General features: G+C 33.1%; 1 long non-coding RNA gene across 2 annotated transcripts; it reads left to right on the top strand.

Annotated features, from left to right (window-relative positions):
• Positions 1-708: 708 nt before the first annotated feature.
• Positions 709-27,067, top strand: LOC123649194. 2 transcript variants are annotated; one of them, XR_006738897.1, is made up of 4 exons: positions 709-786; positions 868-968; positions 1,845-1,913; positions 27,032-27,067. It is a non-coding gene; the product is annotated as an uncharacterized LOC123649194 (long non-coding RNA). The 2 variants fall into 2 exon arrangements; XR_006738896.1 differs by lacking the exon at positions 27,032-27,067 and adding an exon at positions 2,759-3,088.
• Positions 27,068-27,237: the final 170 nt, after the last annotated feature.

Genomic DNA, 27,237 nt, shown 5'->3' with positions numbered 1-27,237 from the left:
AAATAGCATTTTCTTTATTCTTTTATCAACTTACATGATATGAATTAAATTAATATCCATAGTCAATTGTTCAAAAGAGCCTGTACTTTTGTTAACCTTGAAATGCTGAATAAGTACTACTCCCACTCGATATTGACTCATTATTACAAGTATATTTCAATGAACTATCTTATTTTCTTTACTATAAGATGCCATCAATTTATGTTTAACATTAATTAATAGAAAAAAATTAAAAACCCAGTTATGAAAAAATTCTGATCATGTTGTATTTTTATTGTATTCTTACAGAAAGAACACTTTCAAGTTTAGTTAGACCTAGATATTTATTATGTATCATTCTTGTATATACATAAGGAAGTAAAATATATTATAAATTAAATAAATGGATTAAGGAATGTCTAAAGTTTCTTTGTACTTGGAGTTATCAATGTTTATATTTCTCCATAAAATCCTCATCTTCTGGGACATCAAGAGAGTTGGTTTGCCACATTTCTTGAAGTAGCAATTCACTGTTATCCCAGAATTTTCTTCGCAGCTGCTAAATCCCATTATGAAAGTTTGATACTCAGCAAGCACAATTACAATAAATTCAACCTTCTGCCTAGCTTTTAGTGATTGCATGAAGAGCCTTGTTTCTGACACACTTGATGGATAAATTTGGAAATAATAAAATAGTATTTCCTGTCTGAACAACTTTCTTCTTCTCTTAGCTACCTGCCTGCTGATAACGTGGATTCCTCTCCATTCATCATGTGAAAACTTTATGGAAGTGGAAGCCCTACAATGGTTAGTGCATTATGAAACCCACTTGTCCATAGATATGTATCATCTTCTCAAATTGATCTTCATATGTTTCTTTCTTATTAGGTTTAAAATCTCATCAGAGAGAAAATTATTCTTCAATATAAATGAAAGTAAATGAAATGTATGCACTGCTTTGAGTGTTTTACAAAGCTATGGCCAGCAAGGTATGTGGTTGCAGTTTTAAAAAGAGATGGAAAGGCAACACAGAGTGAAGTGATTATTAGATAGCAGATATAAAACTCTGCATTAGATGGTTTCTAAAATCTCTAGTAACAATAATGTTATTTGAACTGAAATTCATCCCAGGTGGTCAAACTTTTAATTAATCTTTTATCCTGTTACCAAAACAGAAGGTCTTTAATTGTCACTTGTTAGGCATTTGGAGACAAAATGTAAAGCAAAATAAACTGGGGAACAATTCCAAACTATCCCCTTTCTAAGAGAAAACACAAACAAGTAATAGACATCTAATGTGGTGAATTTTATTATAATAGTCATAGATTGCTATGGGACCATATATTACTACTAGCAATATGTCTCAAAGTATGCAGGTATAAGAAATGTCATCTTATTTCCTGTAAAATACTTCAATTCTTCCTACAAGCCCTCAATGGCTCCAAGCCCTTAGGAGAAGCTGCCTTGTTACATCTAGTGTTATTCTGGTCTGCATTTGTACTCTGGCTCAATCATCTAGTCAAAGAACGTGTATCAAGTATCTATAATGAACATTATTACAATTCTTGAACTTTCTTTACCTCTAAGATATTGCAAAGCATAAGCCTTCTCTAGTTTTGGTCTTACTTGGACAATGACAGCAAACGAAGTCCAGGTGCTGAGATGTACATATCCAGCACTACTATCTTGCTTCTCCTTGACTGGTGTAATTTTTTCATATGATTCCTGGCTGGGCCTATTCTCTTCCTTCTACCAATATACACCATTTTAGTGACAACTTTAACCTTCCTTGATGATTTTAAGATTTTGAAGACAAAAGCCCAGAAGTCCTGCTGACTTGTTCTATTTATTTTTCCCCCTGGCAGACAACTCCCCTGAGGCAGAAAGGCATGAGACCTGCTATGCTTATTAAGGAGAAAAAGGAAGAAAATGTGGTAAGAGAGGAAGAAAAAGATTCACAAATTATATCTAAAAATATATTTGACCACATCCGTCAAGGGATGGTCAGGAAAGATTATATTTAATCTGATAACTGAAAGATAAGGGACAAAATAATTTGAGACAGATGAAACATGCTTGTTTGAGAATCCAAAGACATTTTGTGCTGGTAGCTGGGAAGTTTTCAATATAACCATAGCTTAGGATGTGAGAGAAAGGAAATGTTAGGAAGGGAGAAAAATAAGGCAGGCAAGATAAATAGGCTATGACTTTTATAAGACTATATTACATAGTGTTGACTTTGTTTTTAGGGCAATGGAAAGTTTTGACAATATTTACTGCAAGAAAAAAAACAAGGGTTATGAGTTTTAGAAGTCTCACTCTGGTTTCAAGCCAGAAGAAAAATCCTCACACTTTTCACATCTTTCTCCCACAGCTTTTATTGGAATAGTAATATTAACATCCTAATACTTCATTTTACAATATGTATTACAATATATATTGCAATTCAACCATAAAAATTAATTATCTTTGGCTAATAATTTTGGTTTTCATATTAAAGTCCATGCCTGATAAATTTCGATTAGAGTGTATTTCACACTGAAGAAAAGATATTCTATTATTAATTTACCATAATAATTTCAGACATGAAAACCAAATTTTTAATATAATTAACTATAGAATCATTGAGTTTAATTCAAAAATACCTTTAGGAATGTATTCTCTTGTTTTATTTATTAATTACCAAAAAGAGGAATTTGAAAAATTTATTTTTCTTACATTCTAATTGTAATAGCCTTCATCATATAAAAATATTATATATCTCTGCTTTTGGCATCAGGCATAATTGAAGTCTACCAGGTTTTACTCTACTCCGACTGCAGTTCATCCATACCACTCAGCTGCTACTCCTGAGCCTTAATACGTAAATAAAAACTGATTATAAAAGTTCCATGAGAAGAACATTTTAGTCATTGATATATTTCTTTTTGATCTTACTTTTTTGAGGGCTAAGGAAAATGTTTCCAAGTTTTTGTAAGTTTCCACAAAACCTAAAGTGCCTACATTATTGGCTCCCTCTCTCAAACTCTTAATCCTCTGAACTCATGTGTCTTCCTCCTTCAGCAGCCCACTCTCCACCTTCATGGGATCTTCCTAATATTCCTAGCAAATGCCAGCCACTCTCCTGATTTCAGGACCTCTCAACTTGCTGTTCCTCTCTCTTGTAGACAATGCTTTCCTTCAAATGTCCACACAGCTTGTTCCTTGACTTTTCCAACCATTATCAAAAGCTACTTTGCCACTTTCTTCAGAAGGCATTTCCTAACCTCCCAATATAAAATTGTAGCAATAATCTCTAGCACACTACTGCCATCTTTACACCCTTTCCATGCTTTTTGTTTTTTTAAAGTATTTATTACTTTCAAATATACTATATGACAGCCTTGTTTATTTTATTTTTGCCCTCCATCTTTAAAACACAAATCTTTAAGAGATAAGTATATGCATGTGTGTGTGTATACATGTATTATAGTGACTTCTAGAGTGAAATGAAAGAGTAAGTCCATGTTTCATAATATTCCTATCTCCCAATCTGGTTAAATCAATAGACTAGTGATTAACAAGCATGATTTTATGCAATTAAAGGAGCACCTCAGCAGATAAGAAATTTTAACCAATTTCTAGATTTTGAAAAGTGGATGATAGATTATTGGTGATTCCAAGCAGAGAAAGTCATAATGTAATGGAAAATGCCGAGAGGAACAAAGAAATTGAGTTTCCTTTTGGAACCTAAGAACTCTGGACTTGGAGACAGCAGGTTTGTCATAGGGAAAGAGTGAGAGGTGGAGGCAGAAATCAGGAATACTAACTGAAAACTTGAATGCCATTTACATAACAGTATATTATGCATTCACACTTCCCACCCCTGCCTTTATTTAGAGACTGCAGGACAGCCAGGAATTTGCCTACCACAAGAAAAAAAAATACTATTCTTTTCTGATGCATTATATAATCTTTGTGAGGAAAGAGTGAACAGTTAGTATGGGTGTTGCTAACTTGAGAACAGCCTTCCTTGTTTTGGTATTTGGATAAACCTGAACGTAAAGGTTAGTTCCTCCGGTCCTCACTGTAAAGGAAACCCCCTATGTAACAAAGTTTTTATTTATTACTACAAGAAAAATCACAATTTAAAATAAAAATTTAAAAGAATGACTTAACTATTGACTTACTGTGTGCCAAACCTTCTCTAAGTTAAGATTTCATTGAAAGATAAAATATTTATCAGACATTTGAAAAAAATCAGAAATTGAAGGTAAAATACTAAATTTAAAAAAGGCAGAAATGTTGACATAAAATAAAAAATAGATATGTGAGAAATAAAAAGAGAATTTTTTTTAATTTATAAATTCCAGATATTAGAAAAAGTTAACAGATTCACAGTGAAAAGTGTTATATGAAAGTGGAAATAGAATAATGTCAGAAGAAATGGCTTTGGAAATATTAGAAAAACAGTTTACCAAATTAAAATACAGTAATAGGTTTGTTGGAAGACCAATTTGGTAAAATATCCCAAAGTATATAAAAATAATAAAATAATTTCAAATATATATATGAAGTAAAAGAGTCAGGGAATTAATCCAAGGGATATAAAATAAACATGATAAATCAAAACATATCTGACCAATGTTTTAATATTTTCAAGTTGCTTATTTTCTGCTATATAGCCCCCTTTGACATGTATATGTCTTTCCATTAAAAGTGCTGCCATATTACAAACACATACACATATGTGTGTACATACACACACACAAACACATACACTTCTTCTAAACCTACCACTTCCTCTGTGTAGGTTTTGCTTATATAGTCAGCATAAGTCTGAGAACAACAGGGCAGGGTGACACCTTAATTATTCCTAGGGGAAATGTTTGGGTTGCAGACGTTTTTAATTCTCTTTATAAGATGAGGAACTGGAAGTCTCTGCATCTCATCTGGGAATTCTAGTAATGAACATGACAATCCTACTGATCATATTGCTCATATGACCTTCCCTTTGTGAGAATAACTCCCCACTTCCAGGATTTGTTTCAGTCATACACTACTGTATGAGTATTAAAAAGTTATTTAAAATCTTAGTGTCAACTTTTGCTTACCTCTGAAATTAAAATATAATAGTATCTGTTTTTATACCTTTTGCAAAAATTAAATAGGATAAAACATATAAAGTGTGTAGTATAAAGCCTGACACATAATAAGCATTTGATAAATATTATGATTGCTATCATTATTATCCCAGCATTCACGTGTGTGGGTAGAGATGAGTTCTTTGCATACAGCTTAAAAAGAACAAATTAATAGTTTGGTGGAAAATCAATTTATAAAAATTCATGAAAATCTAGTTCAAATTATACTTGTCTAACAAGGTGACCTAAAGAAAGTCATTAGCCAACTTAGGTTTTAATTATGAGGTGGGCTATGAAATTCAATGTGTTTTCTCACCTATAAATCGTTTTACTGTATTTCAATATTGTTTCTATTTCAGTAGTACTATTTCTTCCTTTATGCTGAGAAACACAATTACTTTCTCCTCTACATGAGTCCAGTAACAGTAGCATTCCACCAGTGAGATGTCTGAGTTTTTAGTTCCCTGCATCACCTGCTATCAATGACAGGTTGTTTCCAAAGAACTGATAGTCATTTAACCCAGGAAAGTAAGGCCAAGGTAAGAGACGTGACAGCCAAAATGGAATATCATTCTAACTGGCAGTTTCAATAAAAGTGTATGCCCTACAGAGAACAGATTAATTGACCCCAATCTACCTTCCTTTTTCTCAATCTCCAATAACAGTGAATATACCAATAGTGAGAGTGGAGAAATCTTCTCTAGTCCAGGTGATAGATAGAAAACAATGTGTTTGGAAAAAGCGATGATTTTTACTCTATTAGTATGGTGTTAAACCCATACTTGACTTTAGCACAGTCTGAGTTTTTTTATTTTCCCATAGAAATTTTCTTAGTATAGTATATAATATGCCTGACGATTCTAAGACTTTACTGAGTTATAAACTTTGGAGTAAATATATAAAATCACTTTCTTCATTCAATCGGCAAGATTTCAGAGTTCAGACTAGAGAGGATGCATTTGAGAAGCCTATGTAGGGTCAAGTAGGAATGTTTAGTAAACATCAGGATATGGATGGCTGGAGCCCAGAAAACAGGCCTAGGCTAGAGATGTGTTCAGGATATAGGCGGTGTGATTAAAGTGGGACTGAATGAGGCGAGCTAAAGTGAACATGTGAGAGGTAGGAACCTAATCTGGGTCCTTAAGGAAATTTTACTTGAAAATTTTTAGTAAAAAAACAAGGAATTCATGGAGAATATGGTATCATGCTAAATGAGGAAACAGCATTTTGGTAACAAAAACATGGTTCTCAGATAAGTTTTGACTTTTATGTAGTCAAGAAAAATGAGCATTTAAAACTGTTTATTGAATTTCCAGCTTGAAGATACCAAAGCTGCAACACGTTTGCTTAAACGGTGGGAATAAAAACCTGGTTGGATTATATTAACTTATTAATTGGTTAGTTATTTCAACCAATGTTAATTCAGGAGCTCCTGTGGACTAAATTAGCATCAAGAATATTGAGATATAAAGGAATAAGTTCTAATGAACAATAGCATAGTAAGGTGACTGTAGTTGACAACAATATATTGTATATTTCAAAGTAAGAGAAGATTTGAAATGTTCCCAACACAAAGAAATAATAATATTTGAGGTAATGTGTATCCTGAATGCAGTGATTTGATCATTACACATTGTATTTATGTATCAAAATATCACATTTACCCTATATATATGTACAATTATGTATCAATAAAAAATTTTTAAAAGGTGTTTTGAGGCATAGTAGAACATTTTTGTAAATTAGGAAAGAGACAAGAATTTCTGCCTTATTTTACAATCTAATGATAAAAAGCAGTCAATAAACGAAATTACTAATTAAAAATAGATTTAGAAGAGTATAAGTGCTATGAAAAAATAAGGCAGAAAAAAATAGTAGGAGGTTGGAAAAGTTGCAATGAATTTTAGATAGCATGTCTTTACTAGTTTTCTCTTGGTGCTGTAACAAATTACCAAAACTTAGTGGCTTAAAATAACAGAAATTCAATAACTTAGAGTTCTTCACATCGTAAGTCTGACACAAGTCTCATTTGAATTAATACAAGGTGTCGTCAGGGCTGCATTCCTTTCTGAGGGCTCTAGGAGGGATCCATTCCTTTGCCTTTTCATCTCGTACAGGCCAGCCCAGTCCTTGGTTTACGGCCCCTACAACCATCTTCAAGGCTAACAAAGGCATGTGCAATCCTCACCGCCATCTCTCTTGTCTTCCCTTTCTCAATGAAGTTAGCCAGGAAAGTTTTCCTCTTTTAAGACCTATATGATTAGAGTGTGTCCAGCCAGAAAATCCAGGATAATCTCCTCATCTCAAGGTCAGTGACATAAATCACATCTAGAAAGTCCCTTTTGTCATATAAAGTAGGATATTCACAGGTCATGAAAATTAGAACATGGATGCTCTTAAGGGGCCTTAGTCTGCCTACCACAATGGTCAAGGAATAATATCCCCCTTAGAAAATTATCTTTAAATGAAGACCTAAAGAGTGAAAAGCCTTATCATTTTCTGAAACAAACACATTGCAGGACAAGGTAAATACATATGAGAAGACTCTGAAGGAGGAGTCTTTTTTTTTATACTTGAGGAACAGAAGTGACTACAACAATTGGAGTGAGGTAAGGGAAGGTGAATATAGTAGGACAGGTGGTTAGAGGAGTGACAGAGGCTAGAAGATGAAGAGATTGGTAGGACCTTGTGAAAATGTTAGTTGTACTCTAATTAGATGAAGAGCCTCTGGGAGATTTTGAGCAGGATATATTCATAATGTAACTTAGAATTTGATAGGAGGACATTGATTATGGTGTTTAGAATAGAACAAAAGAGGATTGGAATGGAAACTTGGAGACCACTCAAATGGCTATTATGGCTTGGACCAGAATAATGGCATTAGAGATACAGTAGATGTTCTCATTACAAATATATATTTTAAAATAGATGCAGCATACTGTACTGATAGATGGGATGTGGAGTGAGAACAATAGAGTTAGAGATGACTCCAAGTTTTTGGCTTGAGATAATGTAAGGCTATTTGTGGAAATGGAGAAATCTTGCCTCCAATATTCTATTTTTTTACCTTATCTTAATGTCACAGTATTTTAAACTTAGTTTATCACTACCTCATTCTTGAAATATGTTTTCTAGGTTTCCAGGGTTCTGTGATATCTTGTCCTTTTAGGGGCACATAGGGAAAGCGTCCCCTTTACCTCTGTAGTTTTGCTGAAAATGAATTTACAATAGGCAGATTAATAGGAGAAAAAATCATAATCATACAAATTTATTAACTTGCACGTGGACAGGAGAGTCCCTCAAATATGAGACTTAAGAAAGGACCAGATGGTTGGTTCTTAAATACTGTCGTCATAGGGGAGAGGAAAGTAAGTGACTGTAGGCAACTTTAGGGGAATAATAGTTTTTAGGGGAAATGCCGGGAGGCATATGTTATCTTGTAAATTATTCTCTTAGGAAAGGGAATGGGGCTAGTACTTTAGGTAAGGGGTGAAACTGTACTATGAGCAAAGGTCAATTTATGTAGGTAAAGTCTCCCAGGTAATCTCTCTTTGAGTTTCCGTAAGAAGAATAGATAAAAATCTATCTGGACATGATGATTTTTTAATCTTTTCTTTTCTGGTTAATCTTTCTTAGTTAATTGATGAGATGCCTAGGGAAGGTGGAAAGAAGTTTTGTTATTCAAATAAGAAAATTCCAAAGAGACCTTCCTTGCACTTGGGGATGGGGTGGGTGAGAGAAAATAAGAGAAGATTAAGAAGTCCTTGGTTGTGAGGCAGCCTTGGTCTAAGCCCTTCCAGTTTCCTTTAATTTAAAGTGCTCAGCATGCAAAAGCATCAAACTTTGGGTATTGTTCTCTGCACCCCAACACTCTTTTGCTTTTTAACTCACCAACTGTCTTTTTCAAGTTTTGGGTCCTTCATTTTGGTCAACTATTTGAATACCCAGGCTCGATCCTAGGGGCTCTAGTCTTTACCAATCGCCAACTACAGGTGATTTTTATCCAATCTGTACGGTAAATATTCCAGAATTCATCATTTTATCTCTGAGTTTTGACCTTACATATTAGCTAACGTGTTGCTTGGTATTTCTACTTTCATATGTAAGAGACATCTCAAAATTATATCCTAAGGAAAATCCCCTGAACTGCAACACCTTTTAATCCCTCAGCCTTCTCCAATTCAATTAATAATTTCACCAGTCAGTTGCTCAGGGCTGAAAATTGTTAGTCAACTTCCCAACAGGTCTCACTCTTCTCAATTCCCCTGCAGTTTCCTCTCCTCATTGCAAATAGGGTCATAATTTTATAGCACAAATCAGATCATGTTACTCAATGTTTAAAATCCATCAATGCAATTGAAGTAAAATATAAATCCCTTTCTATAACCTATAAGAACTCTACATGACCTAGACCTTTCCTCTTTCTCTACTTTCATACACCAATTCTGTTACCTGGTTCCCAACCTATAACAGAATTATCTTTCTTTTTTTAATTGGCCTTCAAACATTCCAAACTTATCTCTATCTTACTTCTGGGCTTTTGCACTGGCAATTAATTCTACTCAGCATGATCTTCCCTAGGTTTTCCTACTGCCAGGCCTTCTCAGATGAGCTGAACTGGCTCTCAGCTGACTCCTCTAGATAAAGGAGATCTCTTCCCATCTACCCACTGTTTGCCTCATTGACTTTTTAATTTTGTATTTCATAGAACTGATCATAATCTGAATTTATCTTTTTTATTTACTATATATTTGACACCACACAAGACTTAATATTCAAAATGCAGGGATTGATAGCTGCGGGGTAAAATATTTCCATGTTATTTATATGTGATTTGTGTGTCATGGCAGCGTGCATTGTGGATTAATTCCAAAATGGGAGTAATAGTGTCTGTCTTGTGCTCTGTTCTAATACTAAGGCCTTGGACTGTGCTGGCACCTGGTAGATCAGACATTCATTAATGTGAAGGAATGAATAAGAGAGTTTCTAAAGAGACATGGATCTTTTCACTTAGGTACAATGCAGTATAATAGGAGTGTTATGTTCTCTAGGTTGAAAATCAGCATGTAAAATTCTGATTTAACTAAGTGTTCATTAATTTATCATATTCACCTAAATACTCAAATGATTTATTTGGTTCTAGCTTACGTGTCATCAGTAATATATCTGTTATAAAATAATCATGACTATATTTAAGAGACTTTCTGAAAATGTCACTGGACAAAAAAACAAAACAAAAAAAAATAGGTTTGACTACAAAAGTCTTTTAATATGTTGGGGATTTGTGAAAGGCAATCCAAAAAATGTTTAATTTAATCCATAGAAAGCAAAAAATCACATGTAGACTATGTCTTGTTCTCCACTTCCTAGAAAACAAACGTTATAATGCTTGGCTTTCATTCAGAACCTTAGGAACCATCAGCTTCCATGGAGGCATTCCGAAGACATTATTTAGCCTCTCTATCCTCCATGGATATCTAACATACGATAAAATGTTCTGTGTTATATGATGTAATTGTAAGACAACTTGTACAGCAGCCTGAACCTCAACTTTCTTTTTAAACCATCCCATCCCGTCAGACTAAATCCTCCATATCCCATTTTGCCTGCCACTTGGTTTATAGGCTTTAATTTTTTTTTTTTTTCCTGACCATGGCTGTACTTCCCCCTTCAGTCTGTGCTGAGACCTGATCCTTTTAAACCTAGAGCTTAACATGTAGTATCAGCAGATATTAAGGAAAACAACATCACCTTATAAGGTACATGCTATAGACAAGGTCATTGTATGAGGCCTCCTTCCTAGCAAGGTTCAGGAAAATTTGGGTGTTCCGTATTCTCAATCTCATTCACCCAAGTATCCCCATGTTAATCTCAAGATCCCACCCTTTTTAAATACAGGTTAAGACATATCAAGACTGCATGTTTAGTCTTCATTGTAGAGTTACCAATCTTGCAATCATATATTGTGGGTCTGATTTTCAGCACAATCTTCATGTTGCTGCAGTAGTTAAGCATTGCCTCTACTACTACCAAAGAATTCTTGAGGTTTTTCATAGCATGCTTAAGACTGAGAAAATTTGTCCTGAGCATTTGTGTGTGTGTGCAAGGTCTCCAAATCTGTCAAAAGCAGACACCCCACATAACATTTCCTGTAATTATCATTGCCACTACACTAATCAAGTGTAGTCACCTTCCAACTCCTTACCTTGCATTTGAACTTCTTTCTAATTAAACACTGCTGAAAACCTTAGTAAATGTGACACCAGTGCATGCCAGGGATTATTACTCACCCTAATTACCCACAAAAATATATCTCTATTGACTTTAGACAGTGAGAAATGCAAGCCTGTAAATTTCATTTGGAGGATTTGTTTGTAGGACCACTGGTATAATCCACTGTCTTAGAACAGATTCTCTTGAAAATCCAACTAACCTGTAGTTTGTATATGTGAAGTCTTTTGTTTTTTGAGAGGGGCAGGGGGTGGTAGGAGGATTGCTGCATTACCGGGGCAACAAGACTGAGGGAGCAAATATGAGAGATGTGGAAAGGAATCAAATGATGATCAAATGAATATATGGTGATTTTTAATTAATAAATAAGAGAAATAATTTTATTTGCTTCATTTTCTTTTAGTAGTCACTATTTTTAACTTAAACCCAAATGACATAGCTTTGCTTCACACTAAAATGCTCCATAATATAATCACTTAACCCTGAATATGAATATTGGAAATTTGTATTACTCAATCCACCTTTCTTTCACATGTCACTGAAAGAGAAATGTATTATTAAATTACAACATTTCTTCATTTGAAATGCTAAGAATATGGGGTTTGGGGTTTTTGGATAATTTTATTTGCATAAAGTAGTTTGCAAACTCTAATTTTACATGTTAATTGAACTTCATGTAGTAAGTGGTAAAATTTGGATAAATAAGTATATATTGTATAATAGAATTTAGTTAAGCTTTTAAGTATAATATTTTATAATACTGGTAGATAATATGTATCAATAGTCAGATGTAAACTGTAATAATTCATTCTTGAATGGAAGGTAATAATATCATTCAGAAATGGAAGACAGTCAAAAACACTCTGTGTGTCTATGTTTATTTAATTTTTATGAGCATCTTTTTTGGCTTCTTAAAAAATGCATTTGTATTTTACAGCTGTCTTAGCGTGACTACCGAATAGCCATCCAAATAGAGAAAATGAAGAGGAATGTAGAATGACTCTATGTGGTGCTTTAAAATTGACAAGAATATACAATTACATTTCTTAATATTCACTGTTTTTGAAAGCTATCTCTCTTTCATTTTTATATCTTGTCATAAGTACCATGGTGTTACTGAGAAATATACTCTAAGTCATTCAACAAACATTTCTCACTTGCCTAGTCTATGATAGGCACCAAGTTATGTGAATTGGATTCAACTGTGCAATAAGAAGGTTGTATTAGGTAAAATCTGGGGGCTAATAACTTCAAACTTTCTATTCTATTATTTCTTGCACACAACCACACTCACACCAACACACACACACACACACACACACACACACACAGAAAGCTATTCTCTCAGTCTCCGAATAGTGGTGCAATAAATTAAAAAGAGATAACTTCCATGTAGTACTAGTTTATCACCAGCTCTTTAATGGATGGGTATTTTGTATGCACAAACATATACAACATAGAAAAAATTTATTTTTGAATCAGCATTTTGTAAATAACTTGTAGCAAATATGAGTGTGATTTGTGGTAACTCATGATAAATGCATTGGTCTTTCATTGGTGTTGTGCTATGAATAGTTTTAAATATGCCACAGTTATAATACATGTTTACACTATGCATATATAAGCTGCGTTAATACTTAGAATCCAGGAATTATTGCCTTTTTAAAGAAACTTGGATCATGCTACAGTTTTGAGAAACTGTTAAACATTTCCATTATTGTTCAACTTAATTGCCTATGATTAATTTTAAAAAGATTCATTCTTTTTTTAATTGTTGGCAGTCAAAACCTCATATTAATCATACCCTGTAGATAAAATTTTCACAGTACTACCAACAGATTTTTGTATTAATTAAAGATTCTTTTATTGTGCAGATAACATGGGAAATATGTGGTAGATTCTATCAATACACACAAAGGTGAGAAGATGAAGGAGCAGGTAGTTCCACTAAAAAGATCACCTTTGAATTGATATTGAGAAAAGTTAAAGGAGGTTTAAAATGATGCACAATTATCATTCAAATCGTACATGGCAGATGTGAAAAAAAAGGTCCAAATACTGTTCTTTCATTACAGAATTAAATGTGATACAAATTAACTAATTCAGGGTTTATATATTTTTCAAAACACAACTATTGCCCTGAGTAAGTGCAAAAAGATGGTTGTACGTATATAATGCATTAGCTAGAAAAAAGGACACTTTATGACAAGTAAATTAATTTCAACATGCACACAAGAACCAGAGTTCACTGAAATAGTAAATTTTGAAAGTACCACAATGTTAAATTGGCTCCCAAACATGACTAATTTATACCCTGAGAGAACAACTTACAGTGCTGAAATTCAGGCACATCATATACATAAATAGTCATCACACCAGAGTGATTGCATGATGTATTTTATTTTCTTTTCCAAAAATATATACGCAGCTATAAAGAGGTCATATTTATCCAGTGTGACTAGCTCTCAGATATATTTCAAAGTAAAGACAAATTTATAAAAGCAGAACCCATATTTGCTACATTTGGCAGTGACTTTATTTAATAGCACAAACACAAACAAAAACCTAACTTTCCTTTTTATTCCTTACTATTTGCCAGGCAGTATTCTATAATGCATCATTTAATCCTTACAACAGTGCTATAAAGTAGGTACTATTAGTGTTTCCAGTTTACAGAGGAGGCAACTAAAAAATAGAGATATTAAGTTATTCTCCCCAGGGTGGAGATTTGTACCTAGGCAGTCTCAGTGTAGGGAGGATGCTTGATGTCTGTGCTTAGCTGCCTTCTCAAAATAACATCAGGCATTTTGATTGAAAGGGGACCTGATGCTCAAAAACTAAACAATCATTTTAACTATTAACAAAAAAGAAATAACATTTTGTCCAAATACTTTAATACTACTAAAATTCTGTAGATGAGGCAAAATGATGTACAGATTTTAATGGCAAATAAACAAAAAAACACTACATCTACAAATTTGGGGACAAAATAAAAACATGACAATTCTTAAATAATAATCTTATTGAATATTACAATAATGTTGCCCAAAGCTGTGAACTTATAGAGCTATATTTAGTGTAAAGTTTTAAGCTCAGTTGTGGTATCTGAAAAGTCACCAGTGATAATATTCCATTCAATAAATAAATGCAAATCAGTATATATATGTATATGTGCACACATGTATTTATTTATTATATTTACTTTAGTTAGTTCATTCTTCATTTGTCCTCATCTAAACTATGAATCTTTTCAAGTGTCTATATCTTTCAATTAGGTAGAAATTTGTTGACTAAAGGTATCAATATATTCCCTTTATTGACAATTTTGGGAAATCACCTATGTTGCTAAGTTTCTTTGTCACAATGCTGGGATTAAGCTAACTAGATAACATACATTAATGTGTCATTATAAGAACAGATGTCAAAGAACTTGCTCTCTGTCTCTCCATATGCAAGAATCCAGCAAGGCCACGAGAGGATGCAGTAAGAAGGTGGTTGTTTGCAAGCCAGGAAGAAAGCCCTCACCAGAAACCGACCCTGTTACATCTTGACCTGAGGTTTTTAGCTTCCAGAACTATGAGAAAATACATTTCTAAGATACAGTCTGTGATATTTTGCTATGGCAGCCAGAGCAGACTAATAGGCTACATTTTAGCTGATTTTAATTTTTAAATATATTTTATTGTATCACTTGTATTTTAAAAAAATAACCAGTAATATACAGAAGAACATTTTGAGGTCTCTCTTTTTTAATGACATTACTATTATTATTTAAAATAAGCGAATACATCTATAAATATGGAGTTTTGTGCCTCACTGATAACTACATACTCATGAAATAGTCAAATATATTACATCAAAATATATTTTTCAACAGTTACTTTTTTGATTAACAGTATTTAGTGTTTAATTGTCTAAAGTTCTACACATAACAGTTAAAAAATATTACCTGATAAATCTAGACATGGAAGACAGTTTATTTTGTCTTTCACTAAATGAATCTGAATTTTACTTAAAATCACCTCTCCCTGGGTTGGTGCAATTTAGTCTCAATGAATTCAGTGTCTCCCATCACCTCATTTCTTATAAGTTTTAATAATCTATAGGACCCTTAAGGAGAATCAAGTGATACTTTTTGTTGTTGTTTTTGAAGAGGGAGGAATCTCTGTTCCTTGTTTGTTATCTAATGATATTAGTAGGAAATCCTTCTTCTAGACAGACTGCTACACATCTTCCTCACCATAAGTCTTTCCCAAACGTTTTAACCCTCCTCTTAGTGAAACTCTCTCATGGGAGGACATCTCTACCATCTCAACTCTCCTGCATTTGCTGTTTCTGAGTTACAATGAGTATACAGCTTTGCTGCTTCCCCAAATTCTACCCACGAGTGCAAAACTGTCCTATTCCAAGATACATTTTCCCCAAAACTTTTTTATTTCATGTCGTTCTGATTTATAATTCCCCCAACTCCTCCTTGCATGCTATAGACATTATCCTTGGAGGAAGTGGAGGTGGGAAGGATGAAGGGAAGAAATTTAGTTCTCTTTATCAGTAGCATACATCACTTCCCCATGAAGACATTGCTTTTATTTCCTCATAGTCTTTGATATACTTCCAGTTTGATATGTATGGCATAAATATTTTCACTTTGCTTGGCTTTGATATTGAGAACATTTTCATTTTTTCCAAACTATTTTCTCAGTGAAAAATTGAGAAGGAACACTTTTGTATTCTATCATGCTATCCATTCACTGATATATTAAGAGAGAAAAAGATACAAGCTGACTTAACATAGAAGAGGAAATGAAAAGGATATTCAAAGAAAAATAATCAGTTAATATTATAAATATTATCCTAATGAAAATCAGCACTTTGCCATCAGCCCAGAAAGTAATCTGAAGAGAATAGAGATTAATTTTGTGCAGGGGTATTGTGATGACAGTGAAGTAAAGATAGTTATCAAAGTAAGTGATTATTTTTTAAATTATCTCGGGGATTAATTTCAAATACAAGGTGAATCAAACTTATCCTTGATAGAAAGTATATTTCAAATCAAGAACAGCAATGCATGTTTGGAATCAGATATGTATTGTGGCCTCTGTGTTTAACTTTGTGTCTCACAGGTGAAAATGTAGTGAGTTTATCTTTTTTATATCCCTTTCAAACTTGCTCTGGAAACAAACAAATGTGCCTGGTTTAATATCCACAATCTTCCTGGGGAAGGGGGTGTATGTGACACAAAGCTAGAATAAAGAGAAAATATGTGACGAGAGAAGAAAGATTTGAGGTTTGTATCGATGTGTGAAATCACAGGAAAGAAAAGATAGTGGTAATGTCATTCCAAATGATGCTCCACTCCCCTTATTTGCAGGAATATTTTTAAATCCTAATTTTATAGCTTTCAAGGTGAAGACAATCTTATATTTTAGTATTTAAAAATTTAGTGTGCATCTTTCATAGTCAGTGCTTTCTATTTTCAGCTAATGTGCTCTATCTGAGTTTGTGACTACTATGGTTAAACATACAATGGAAAGGCTACAGAGGAATATGTAAAACTCTGTCACAAAGTTCAGATATGCATATGACACATTAATGATTCTTTCTGACATGTATGCACAGATAGTTTCATACATTAATGTCTGCTTATGAGTTCTAAACTAATTTGTCTTTTTCGTTTTTGAAAACATAACAGCTTCTGTCACATAGCTTAGTCCTACTTGAGAGTTAAACTTTGATGACTACGTTTATAATCAAATGACATACAGATGGTCTTATTTGGGACAGTTTTTTTTTTTCTCATAAACATATTTTTCACACTTAAGTAAATTAATTTTGAAGCTAAGACAAAAGTATAAAATCTTTCGAGAACTATATAAAAAGTGTTAGTTTATGTGTTTCTCTTCTTTCTATATTTATTTTAACGAACCCAAGTATATTCCTAATGCAAATGTTTAAATCATTTATCTCTATAAATGAAAGAATTTACAACCAAATCTCATCTGCAGTGGTTCTAAGCAAGCCATCCACTATACCCTCAGGTATGGTTCCCCGCTGCATATGGTTCCTGAACATACAATCTGGCTTATAACTTTTCCTTTTTCTCATATTGTTACTTCTATGATAAAGGTACCAATGGTAAAGGATTTAAATAAAGTTATTTGAATGAGGTAAGAAACTACTTATTATACTTTATCTTCTCAAAATCTATAGAATTTCTCCTTACAACACCTATCTTTCTACCTATGTGTATTTTAGTATCTCATAAATTAGAAGAATAAAAACCTAAGTCTACCATGCCTATATCCCAAAAAATAGAAAACCTCTGAGATGTTAGTGCGTCTATTATAATATCAGAAAAAAATCTAAAAAAAAAACATTATACATTTATGATGTTCCTTACATTTTAAAAAATAAATCATACTAATAAAACATGACTTAACTAGGACCAAATTACCAGACTGAATATTAAATTAAGTGCATTACCTTCTGTTCTTAATGTTCTTGCTCTTGGTCTTTTTTGAAGGATGTGGAAGAGAGATAACATTTTTTAAAACGTGTATATTTAAAGCTATGGTATTTTTTGTAAATTTTTTTTATTTCAGCATATTATGGGAGTACAAATATTTAGGTTTTGTATATTGCCCTTGTCCCAGCCAATAAAGCTATGGTATTAATAATTAAAAGAGCATGGCACTGGCATTAACACAGACATATAGACCAATGGATCAGAATAGAGAGCCCAGAAATAAACTCACACTTGTACAGTCAACTGATCTTTGATAAACATGTGAAGAAAACAAAATGGGAAAAAATTAGTCTCTTCAGTATTGTAAAGTATGTTAGAAAAAGTGGATAATCACATGTGAAAGAATAAAATTGGACCCCTATTTTATACCCCCAAAATCAACTCAAAATGGATTAAAGACTTAAATGTAAGACCTGAAACTATAATTCCTAAAAGAAAACATAGGAAAAAAATCTTTTTAACATTGATGTTGACAATGATTTCTTAGGTATGACATCAAAAGCACAGGCAGCAAAAGCTTCTGCATGGAAAAAAAAAAAAAGAAAATCAACAGAATAAAGAGACAAACTATGGAATGGGCTAAAATATTTGCAACCATAAATCTGATATTGATTAATATCCAAAATACAAAAGGAACTCAAACAACTCAATAGCAAGAAACAAATAACTCAATTTAAAAATAGGCAGAAGATCTGAATAAACATTTCTGAAAAGAAAACATAAATGCCCAACAGACATATAAAAGGTACTCGACATCTTTAATCATCAAGAAAGTGCAAATTAAAACTATAATGAGATATCATCTCACATTTATTAAGGTGGTTTCTATTAAAAAAAATCCAGAAATAACAAATATCGGTCAGGATGTGGAGAAATGGAACTGTTGTGCTCTGTGGGAATGTATAATGTTGTAGACATATGGAAAACAGTATGAAAGTTCCTCAAAAAATTAGAAATAGAACTGCCCTATGATGTAGCAATCCTACTTCTGGGTATATAACCAAAAATATCGAAAGCAGGATCTTGAAGAGATATCAGCACTCCCATATTTATTGTAGCACTATTCACAATAGCCAAGATATGGAAACAACTTAAATATCCATTGAAAGATTAATGAATAAAGAAAATGTGGTTTGTACGTGTAAAAGAATGCTAGTGAGTCGTATAAAAGAAGGAAATTCTTCCCAATGAGATAGCATAGATGAACCTGGAGAACATTATTCAAAGTGAAATAAGTTAGTCATAGAAGGACAAATTCTGCATAATTTCACTAACATGAGGTACTTAAAATAATCAAACTCATAAAAGCAGAGGAAACAATAATTGTTGCCAGGGGCTGGAGAGAGGAGGAAATAGGGTCTTCTTTCAAGCAGTATAAAGTTTCAATTATACAAGATTACTAAGTTCTAGAGATATGCTGCACATTAGAGTGCCTATAGTAAATAACACTGTATTGTTCACTTAAAACATTGTTAAGAAGATCTTATGTTAAAAGTTCTTACCTCAAAAGAACAATCACATAAAGAAACAAACAAACAAAAACTAATGACCCTAAGGGAACTTATGGATGTGATGAATATATTTATTACCTTAATTCTGGTGGTAGTTTCACAGGTGTATGTGTATATCCCAACTCATCAAATTGTATATATTAAATATGTATGTTTTTCTTATACATCAATTGTATCTCAATAAAACTGTTAAAAAAACTCAAACATAAAAAGATAAATAGGAAACTATTCTTTTCTATGGAGAATTCACACAATGTATTTAAAATAAAGTTATGTAAAGACAGTATTTTAGACTTCTGTGGAAACAAGGATGACTGAACACATTCACTCATTATATACATATATATACACATATATATTGTTTATATCTCTATATTTATTATATATCCATCTGTCATTTATCTATATATCTACTTACCTACCTGGCTACATATTTACCGACCACTTTTTCTTCTGGATGGCATTGTTATATCAGTAACAATAAAAATTATAATCCATAAAACTAAGAGAATAGGAAGATAATTAAGTGTTGCCAAAATATTGGAAAATGAGAAAACTAGGTTTTCTTTGGTTCTTCATAAGGCAGAGTCTGAGACAAAGACTTGCCTGCATGTAGATTATTTGGGAATGTGATCTCAGAAAATGAATGTTAAGAGCAAATGAGTGAAGAGAAAAAGAAAGTCAAGATAAGGATGTATTATTGAGTTAGCAACTGCAACAGGCGACTCATGCTTGATCCCACCAGGATGTTCTAAGAAGCCTTTTAAGATGTATGCCAAAACTCTTAGCCTGGAGGACTAACAGGGCAACATGTATACAACACAAACTCCTATTAATCAAACATGCCTCTATCATTGATAAATTTTTTACACTCTGGAGTCGAGCATGTGCAAATGTAGAGAACTTTTCTGCTAGCATTCTACATTATAATGACAGAAAAATCACCAGAAAGGAAAGCATGTCTCATACATAACAATGGTCTGAGACAAATTTGCCCAAATTTTACTTAAATGAAGCCAGTCAAACTCTGTATTTGTATGATGACTAATGGGGAAGAAGACAAAGAGCCAAAAGGATTTTAAAGTGTTACCCAAGAAAAGGCAATACAATCCACCCACTGAACAACTGAAATCAACTATTGCCAACCATTCAGATGACTTCTTCTCAGAGCCCTTTCTACATAATCGTCAATCATAATTTCTGTAATGATGTAATATATAAAAGGCTTAATAGTATGTGTAACAGTTCCGGTTATTGCTGGTGTTCCTGGGCTCTAATTGATATCTATCGTTTTCTACTTTAAATTCACATTTTTATTTCCTTCATTAAGGATCTGGAATGTCAAGATTTCTTAGTTGATGGGGCCACTTAGATATGTATCCATTAAGTGTCTTAGCTCTTAATTTTGTGTGATGCTTCATAATCACTGAAAATGGCCATTCACCATTATCACAGATCTGGAAACACCTAATGGTACCCCAGTGAGTTTTCTGCCTCTCAAACATACTGCTACCTGCTACAAATGTATAGAATTTACATTAGCTCTTCATGGTTATTGGGTCCAAATGAGCTTAGTAGGATAGCAAAAACTATTAGAAAAAGAAGAAAGAATTTGATAAATCATATAATTATAATGGGAAATTTAAATAAGACCTTCTCCAGGTTAGTCAATTTTTGGTATATCAAAATTGAAAAACATGAATAAAAGTAAAAATAGAGGAATTAGTTGAAAAGATCTTTAAATCTTTCAAACATGGAATATCCTTTATTGTAAGTTCTTGTATACAAAAATAATCAAATATTGTACTACAAAGAAAACCTTACAATTTGTAATAAATAGTTGTAGAATCCCTTTTTGGGGTCTGCTGATCCTCTTCTGTGAGGATCCCTAAATGACTAGGTGTTTTCATAGCTTTAAGTTTATTGGAATCCTTACAACTCTGTTTATTGGATGCATACACACACCCATAATTCAAAGTCAGGAAGGGATAGGTATTTTTACACTTAATGAGTGCAGTGTGCACTCTCTGGGGGATGTACACACTTGTAGCTCTGATTCAGATGGGGCAAAGGCAATATATATAACCTAAACATTTGTACTCCTGTAATATTCTGAAATAACAACACCAAAAAAAAAATTAGAAAACAACAACAACAAAAAGCCAAAAAAAAAAAAAAATCAGGATCTCAAATTTGCCGAGTCAAAAGTCATGAGGATCAGAAGGACAAATTCTATAGATGAGTTTCAGGGACTTATTAAGAGAGGGAAACTATTACTCCTGGAGTTGCAAATTCTAGCTGTTTGGAACACAGCATTATGTATCAGTTCATATACTGCATCCTGTAGAAAAATATCCCAACTCACAGGGTGTTGTTCCCAAGCTGGCATATTGACTTAGCTTTTACAAGAAAATTCTACCATTTTACTAGGTTGGCCACTTCTAAATGGTGAGATAATGTAGTAAAACCAATAAGTCCCAAGATTGAGCACTAACCCCCTCTGCCAGGGTGCTGAAATGATCTAAAATCTTTTCCTACTCCAGTCTAATGGTTGTTGGTTGCTTTCACCTGAGCTCTCAGTATTTCTCTACTTGTGCTTCTCCGTGTTTCTCTCCCTGTAATTTAATCTGGGCTTCCTTATAGCATAGTGGTTGAGTTTCAAGAGTGTGTGTCCTGAGAAAAAGTAAGAGAAGCAAAAGCTATGATACTTTTTAGTACCTTGCTTTTTAATTTTTAAATTATTTTTATATTTATAGATTTAGGGGCTCAAATGCAGTTTTGTTACATGAATATATTGTGCAGTGGTAAAGTCTGGGATTCCTATGTAAACATGACCAAATAATATATATAGTACCCACTAGGTAATTTCTTATCCTGCACACTCCTTCTAGCCTCCCACCCTTCTGAATATCCAATGTCTATTATTCCATACTCTATGCCCGTGTGTACACATTATTTAGCTCCCACTTTTAAGTGAGAACATGCAGTATTTGACTTGACTTTCTGTTTCTGAGTTATTTCACTTAAGATAATGGCCTCCAGTCCCATCCATGTTGCTACAAAAGATATCATTTCCTTGTTTTTTGATGGCTGGATAGTATTTCATGGTGTGTATGTGTGTGTGTGTGTGTATACTTACCATATTTTCTTTATTCAATCCTCTGTTGATAGACACATAGGCTGATTCCATATCTTTCTTATTGTGAATAATGCTGTGATGAACATATAAGTGCAGGTATCTTTTTGATGTAATGATTTCTTTTTTTTTTTTTTTCTTTTGGGTGTATACCCAGTAGTGGAGTTGCTGGAATAAATGGTAGTTCTATTTTGAGTTCTTCAAGAAATCTCCACACTGATTTCCATAGATGTTGCACTAATTTATACTCCCACCAGTAGTATATAAGCGTTCCCTTTTCTCTGCATCCTTATCAACATCTACTATTTTTTTGGATTTTTAATAATAGCAATTCTACCTGCTGTAAGATGGTCTTTCATTGTGGTTTTAATTTGCTTTTCTCTGATGATTAATAATGTTGAACATTTTTTCAAGTTTATTGGTCATTTGTATGTCTTTTTTTGAAAAATGCCTGTCTATGTTCTTTGCTCACTTTTTAATAGAAATATTTTATATTTTTCTTGTTGAATTTTTTGAATTTTGTAGATTCTGGATATTAGTCTTTTGTCTGATGCATAGTTTGCAAATATTTTTTCCATTCTGCAGGTTGTCTGTTTGTTGATTTCTTCTCTTGATGTGCAGAAGCTTTTTATTTGAATTAAGTTCTATTTTTCTATTTTTGTTTTTGTTGCATTTGCTTTTGGGATCTTAGTCATAAATTCTTTGCCTAGGCAAAAATCCAGAAGAGATTTTCCAAAGTTGTCCTCTATAATTTTTATAGTTTCAGGTCTTATATTTGTGTCTTTAAACCATCTTTAGTTAATTTTTGTATATGGTAATAGATATAAGTCCAGTTTTATTTCTCTGTATATAGATATGCAATTTTCCCAGCACCATTTATTGGATAGGATGTCCTTTCCACAGTTTATATTTTTGTCTACTTTGTCAAAGAACAGTTGGTTGTACATATGTGGCCTTATTTCTTTGTTCTATATTCTGTTCATTGATCTATCTATTTTTATTATCAGTACCATGCTGTTTTGGTTACTATATCCTTGTAGTATAATTTGAAGTCAGGTGATATGATGCCTCCAGATTTGTTCTTTTTGCTTAGGATTACTTTGATTATTTGGGCTCTTTCTTGGTTCCATATTTTAAGATTTCTATATTTTAAGATGAATTTTGAGATTTTTTTTCTAATTCTATTAAAAATGACATTGGTATTTTGATATGAATTGCATTGAATCCATTCTTCCAATTCATGAGCATTGGAGTTTTTTTCATTTGTTTGTGTAATCTATGGTGTCTTTCATCACTGTTTTGTAGTTTTCCATGTAGAGATATTTCACTTCCTTGCTTAAATATATTCCTAAGTATTTTATTTTATTTTTTTATAGCTATTGTAAATGGGATTGAGTTCTTGATTTGGTTCTCAGTTTGGTCATTATTAGTATGTAGAAATGCTACTAATTTTTGTATATTCATTTTGTATTGTGAAACTTTACTGAATTTATTTATAAAATCTAGGAGTCTTTTGGAGGAGTCTTTAGTGTTTTCTTGGTATGAGATCGTATCATTAGCACATAGAGATAATTTAACTTCCTCTGTTCCAGTTTGATGTACTTTATTTCTTTCTCTTGCCTGATTGTTCTGTTTAGGACTTTCAATACCTCAAAATCATAGAAGCCATATATGACAAACCCACAGCCAATATCATACTGAACAGAGAAAAGTAGAGAGCATTCCCCAAGACAAAGGTGACCACTTTTACCACTCCCATCTGACATAGTAGCTTTCTTTAGACAACGTTACTTCTATTGCAATCTGCTCCTTAGAAATGAAAAACTAAGACTGGAATCTATATTGGAGGAGATAGAAAGTATACAGAAATATTTGTGTGAGAATTGACCAAAAAATGTGTAGACATGTATTCTTTTTTTTTTTTTTACCTCTGGGCCCACAATATTTTCTTTATTTCCATATAAAAACTATTGTCCCCTCTTCTTAAGGCTCATTCATTAAGAATCATTTATGAAACAGTAAATATTTTGAGTACTATATGATATATGCTCTCCATCCAAACTATTCATATTCTGCCATTATAGCTTGAAAGTAGCCATAGACAGTGTGTAAATGAATGTATATGGCTGTGTTCCAATAATACTTCACTTACAAATACATGAGGGCCAGAATTGCCCTGCTGTCCAGTTTGCTGACCTCTGATCTACTGCTACAAGGTCATGCTTGAGGTTCAAGATCTGCTCATTTGAATCCAGTCCATGTGTCAATGGTGTTTCTCAGAAATGTTTCCTTGGTAAAACTATGTGCATTAAGTTTCTTTCAATCTTGAGAACAAAAAACTAGCAAGACAAGTTCTCCAACCCTCACAACCCAAATAAAATAGTGGAACAGAAATAAAATAATCACTATAGCCACTCCCATTCACAAGAGTGGGGCATGGGAGACATCAAGAAGTCATACTCTTTCCTAGCAATTCTAAAACACAATTGGGCAGAGATTACCAGCTGAGTAGTTTTGTAAGCCTGCTGTTTGTCTTTAGATGCTTGAGGATCCAAAGTTCTCCTTCCATTCTGTTATGTTTTTTTTTCCTTCTACTCCAAGTTGAAATAGCTGTTTATAAACTTTTTGTGAGTCTTATTAATCAATACATCATTAGACAAAATACACATTAATAATTTCTCCAAAATAAGACCTTCTCTGTCTTGGGTTTTCTGTAAGGCTGATGAAAACAATTTTCCTTAATATTTTAAGAAGTTTTTTGTTTGTGTGTTTGTTTGTTTTTGAGACAGAGTCTCATTCCATCACTGGGGCTAGAGTGCTGTGACATCAGCCTAGCTCACAGCAACCTCACACTCCTGGGCTCAAGTAATCCTCCTGCCTCAGCTTCCCAAGTAGCTGGGACTATAGATAAACACCACCATGCTCAGTTAATTTTTTCTATGATTTTAGTAGAGACAAGGTCTCACTCTTGCTCAGGCTGGGCTCAAACTCCTGAGCTCAAGCGATCCTCCTGCCTTGGCCTCCCAAAGTGCTAGGATTACAGGCGTGAGCCCCTGCATCTGGACTAAGAAGATCTCTAATGATAAGTATGAAGTATGCTTACAATAATAGGTCTTTTGTCTAATTGAATATTTTTGAGGCAATTTTTTGGATCTTTCTAAGGTCTTAACTAATGACCTTATATTTACATTCTGAGTTCAATTTTTGCTCTGATGCCCTTTCTGTATATGAGAAACTTGAGTAGGTGAGAATGAGAAATGATTTAAATTTCAAACCCAGAAAGCCATATCTTATATCTATCGTTTTGATTTTTGCTTGAATACTGAAAAAAAATTTCTTTTTTATAAAATTTAACCTTGTGTCTCTCCTTAATGTTAAAATGGGAAATTAGATGAAGCAAAGTGGCATCTCCAACATTGTCTAGAAATATGTGAAATATTGAGTGCATTATCATCTCATGTTAGTATGGTACATTTTTCACAATTAATGAACTAATGTTGACATGTTATTATTAGCTCAAGGTTATACTGATTTACAACCTAATTTTGGTGATACAAGTCCCTCTATATGTTTATGAGATGTTTATATCTGTATACTTTCTTCCATAGTAATGAAAATCTGATTAGATACATAGGCACAAAGAATAGACTAGGTGTTCTCAAGACTCTTTTCGACACTTTTGATCTTATGATTAAATTCATACTGTTGGTACTCAAGAATAGCTCTAAGAAATATTCTTAAAGGAAAGAAGCCTATATTTCTTCTCTCCTATTTGTTCTTGTTGTTTGAAATGTAAGCCTGTCTGCTGAATCTTCAGCTATTATCTTGTACTAAGAGGTATACTAAGAATAGAAACCTGGGAAGGTAGAGGACCATGATTGAGAGGATTTTATCCATCTCACATTGAATGAATTAGAAGCCCTGGATTCACTACTTCTGTACTTGTGGACAATGAGTAGCAGAGACTCTCCTATCATCTTTACAGCAGTATTATTTTGAGTATTTCTATAATACACATAAACTTCTCAGACTTTCTAGTATCTGCATTTTAAAGTGAGTATTAATCAGACAATTATCTGAGTTTATTAAGCTAGGACAAACTTGCACTAGTAGAGCATAGATGCCTCCCCCAGTTTTGTGTTTAAGAGCAAAATAATAAGTTTAATTCTTTAGTAATTATTCTATACTCATCTTTCTTATCTAGTGCATTCTTTCCTGCTTTACCCTCATTTTTCTCACACTCAGAAAATACCATTATGATGGTAAATATTGTATGTAAACTTGAGTGGGCTAAGGGATAACCAGATAACTGGTAAGACAGTATTCAGAAATAGTGTGGGTGTATGTCTATGTGGGTGTATCTGGAAGAGAGTAGCATTTAAATCAATAGACTGAATAAAGAAGATCTGCCCTTACCTATGTGGGTGGACATCATCCAATCCATTGATGGTCATAACAGAATAAAAAGGTAGTGGAAGGCTAAATTTTTTTTGTCTCTCCATCTCTCTCTCTCTCTTTCTTTCAGAGATATATATCTTCTCCTGCCCTCAGACATGGTGAATTACACCACCAGCTTTCCTAGTTTTCCAGTTTGCAAAGGGTATGTGGTGAGATTTCTCAGTTTCCATAATCGAGTGAGCAAATTCCCATAATAAATCTCTCCTCTCTTATATATCTATATCTATCTATATGTATATGTATGTCTATATGTGTATCTGTATCCACCTATCT

Source organism: Lemur catta, chromosome 13, assembly GCF_020740605.2.
Source record: "Lemur catta isolate mLemCat1 chromosome 13, mLemCat1.pri, whole genome shotgun sequence".
NCBI classification, from domain to species: Eukaryota; Metazoa; Chordata; class Mammalia; order Primates; family Lemuridae; genus Lemur; species Lemur catta.
Note: the sequence above shows the minus strand (reverse complement) of the source record. Positions and strands in the feature narration are given on the sequence as shown.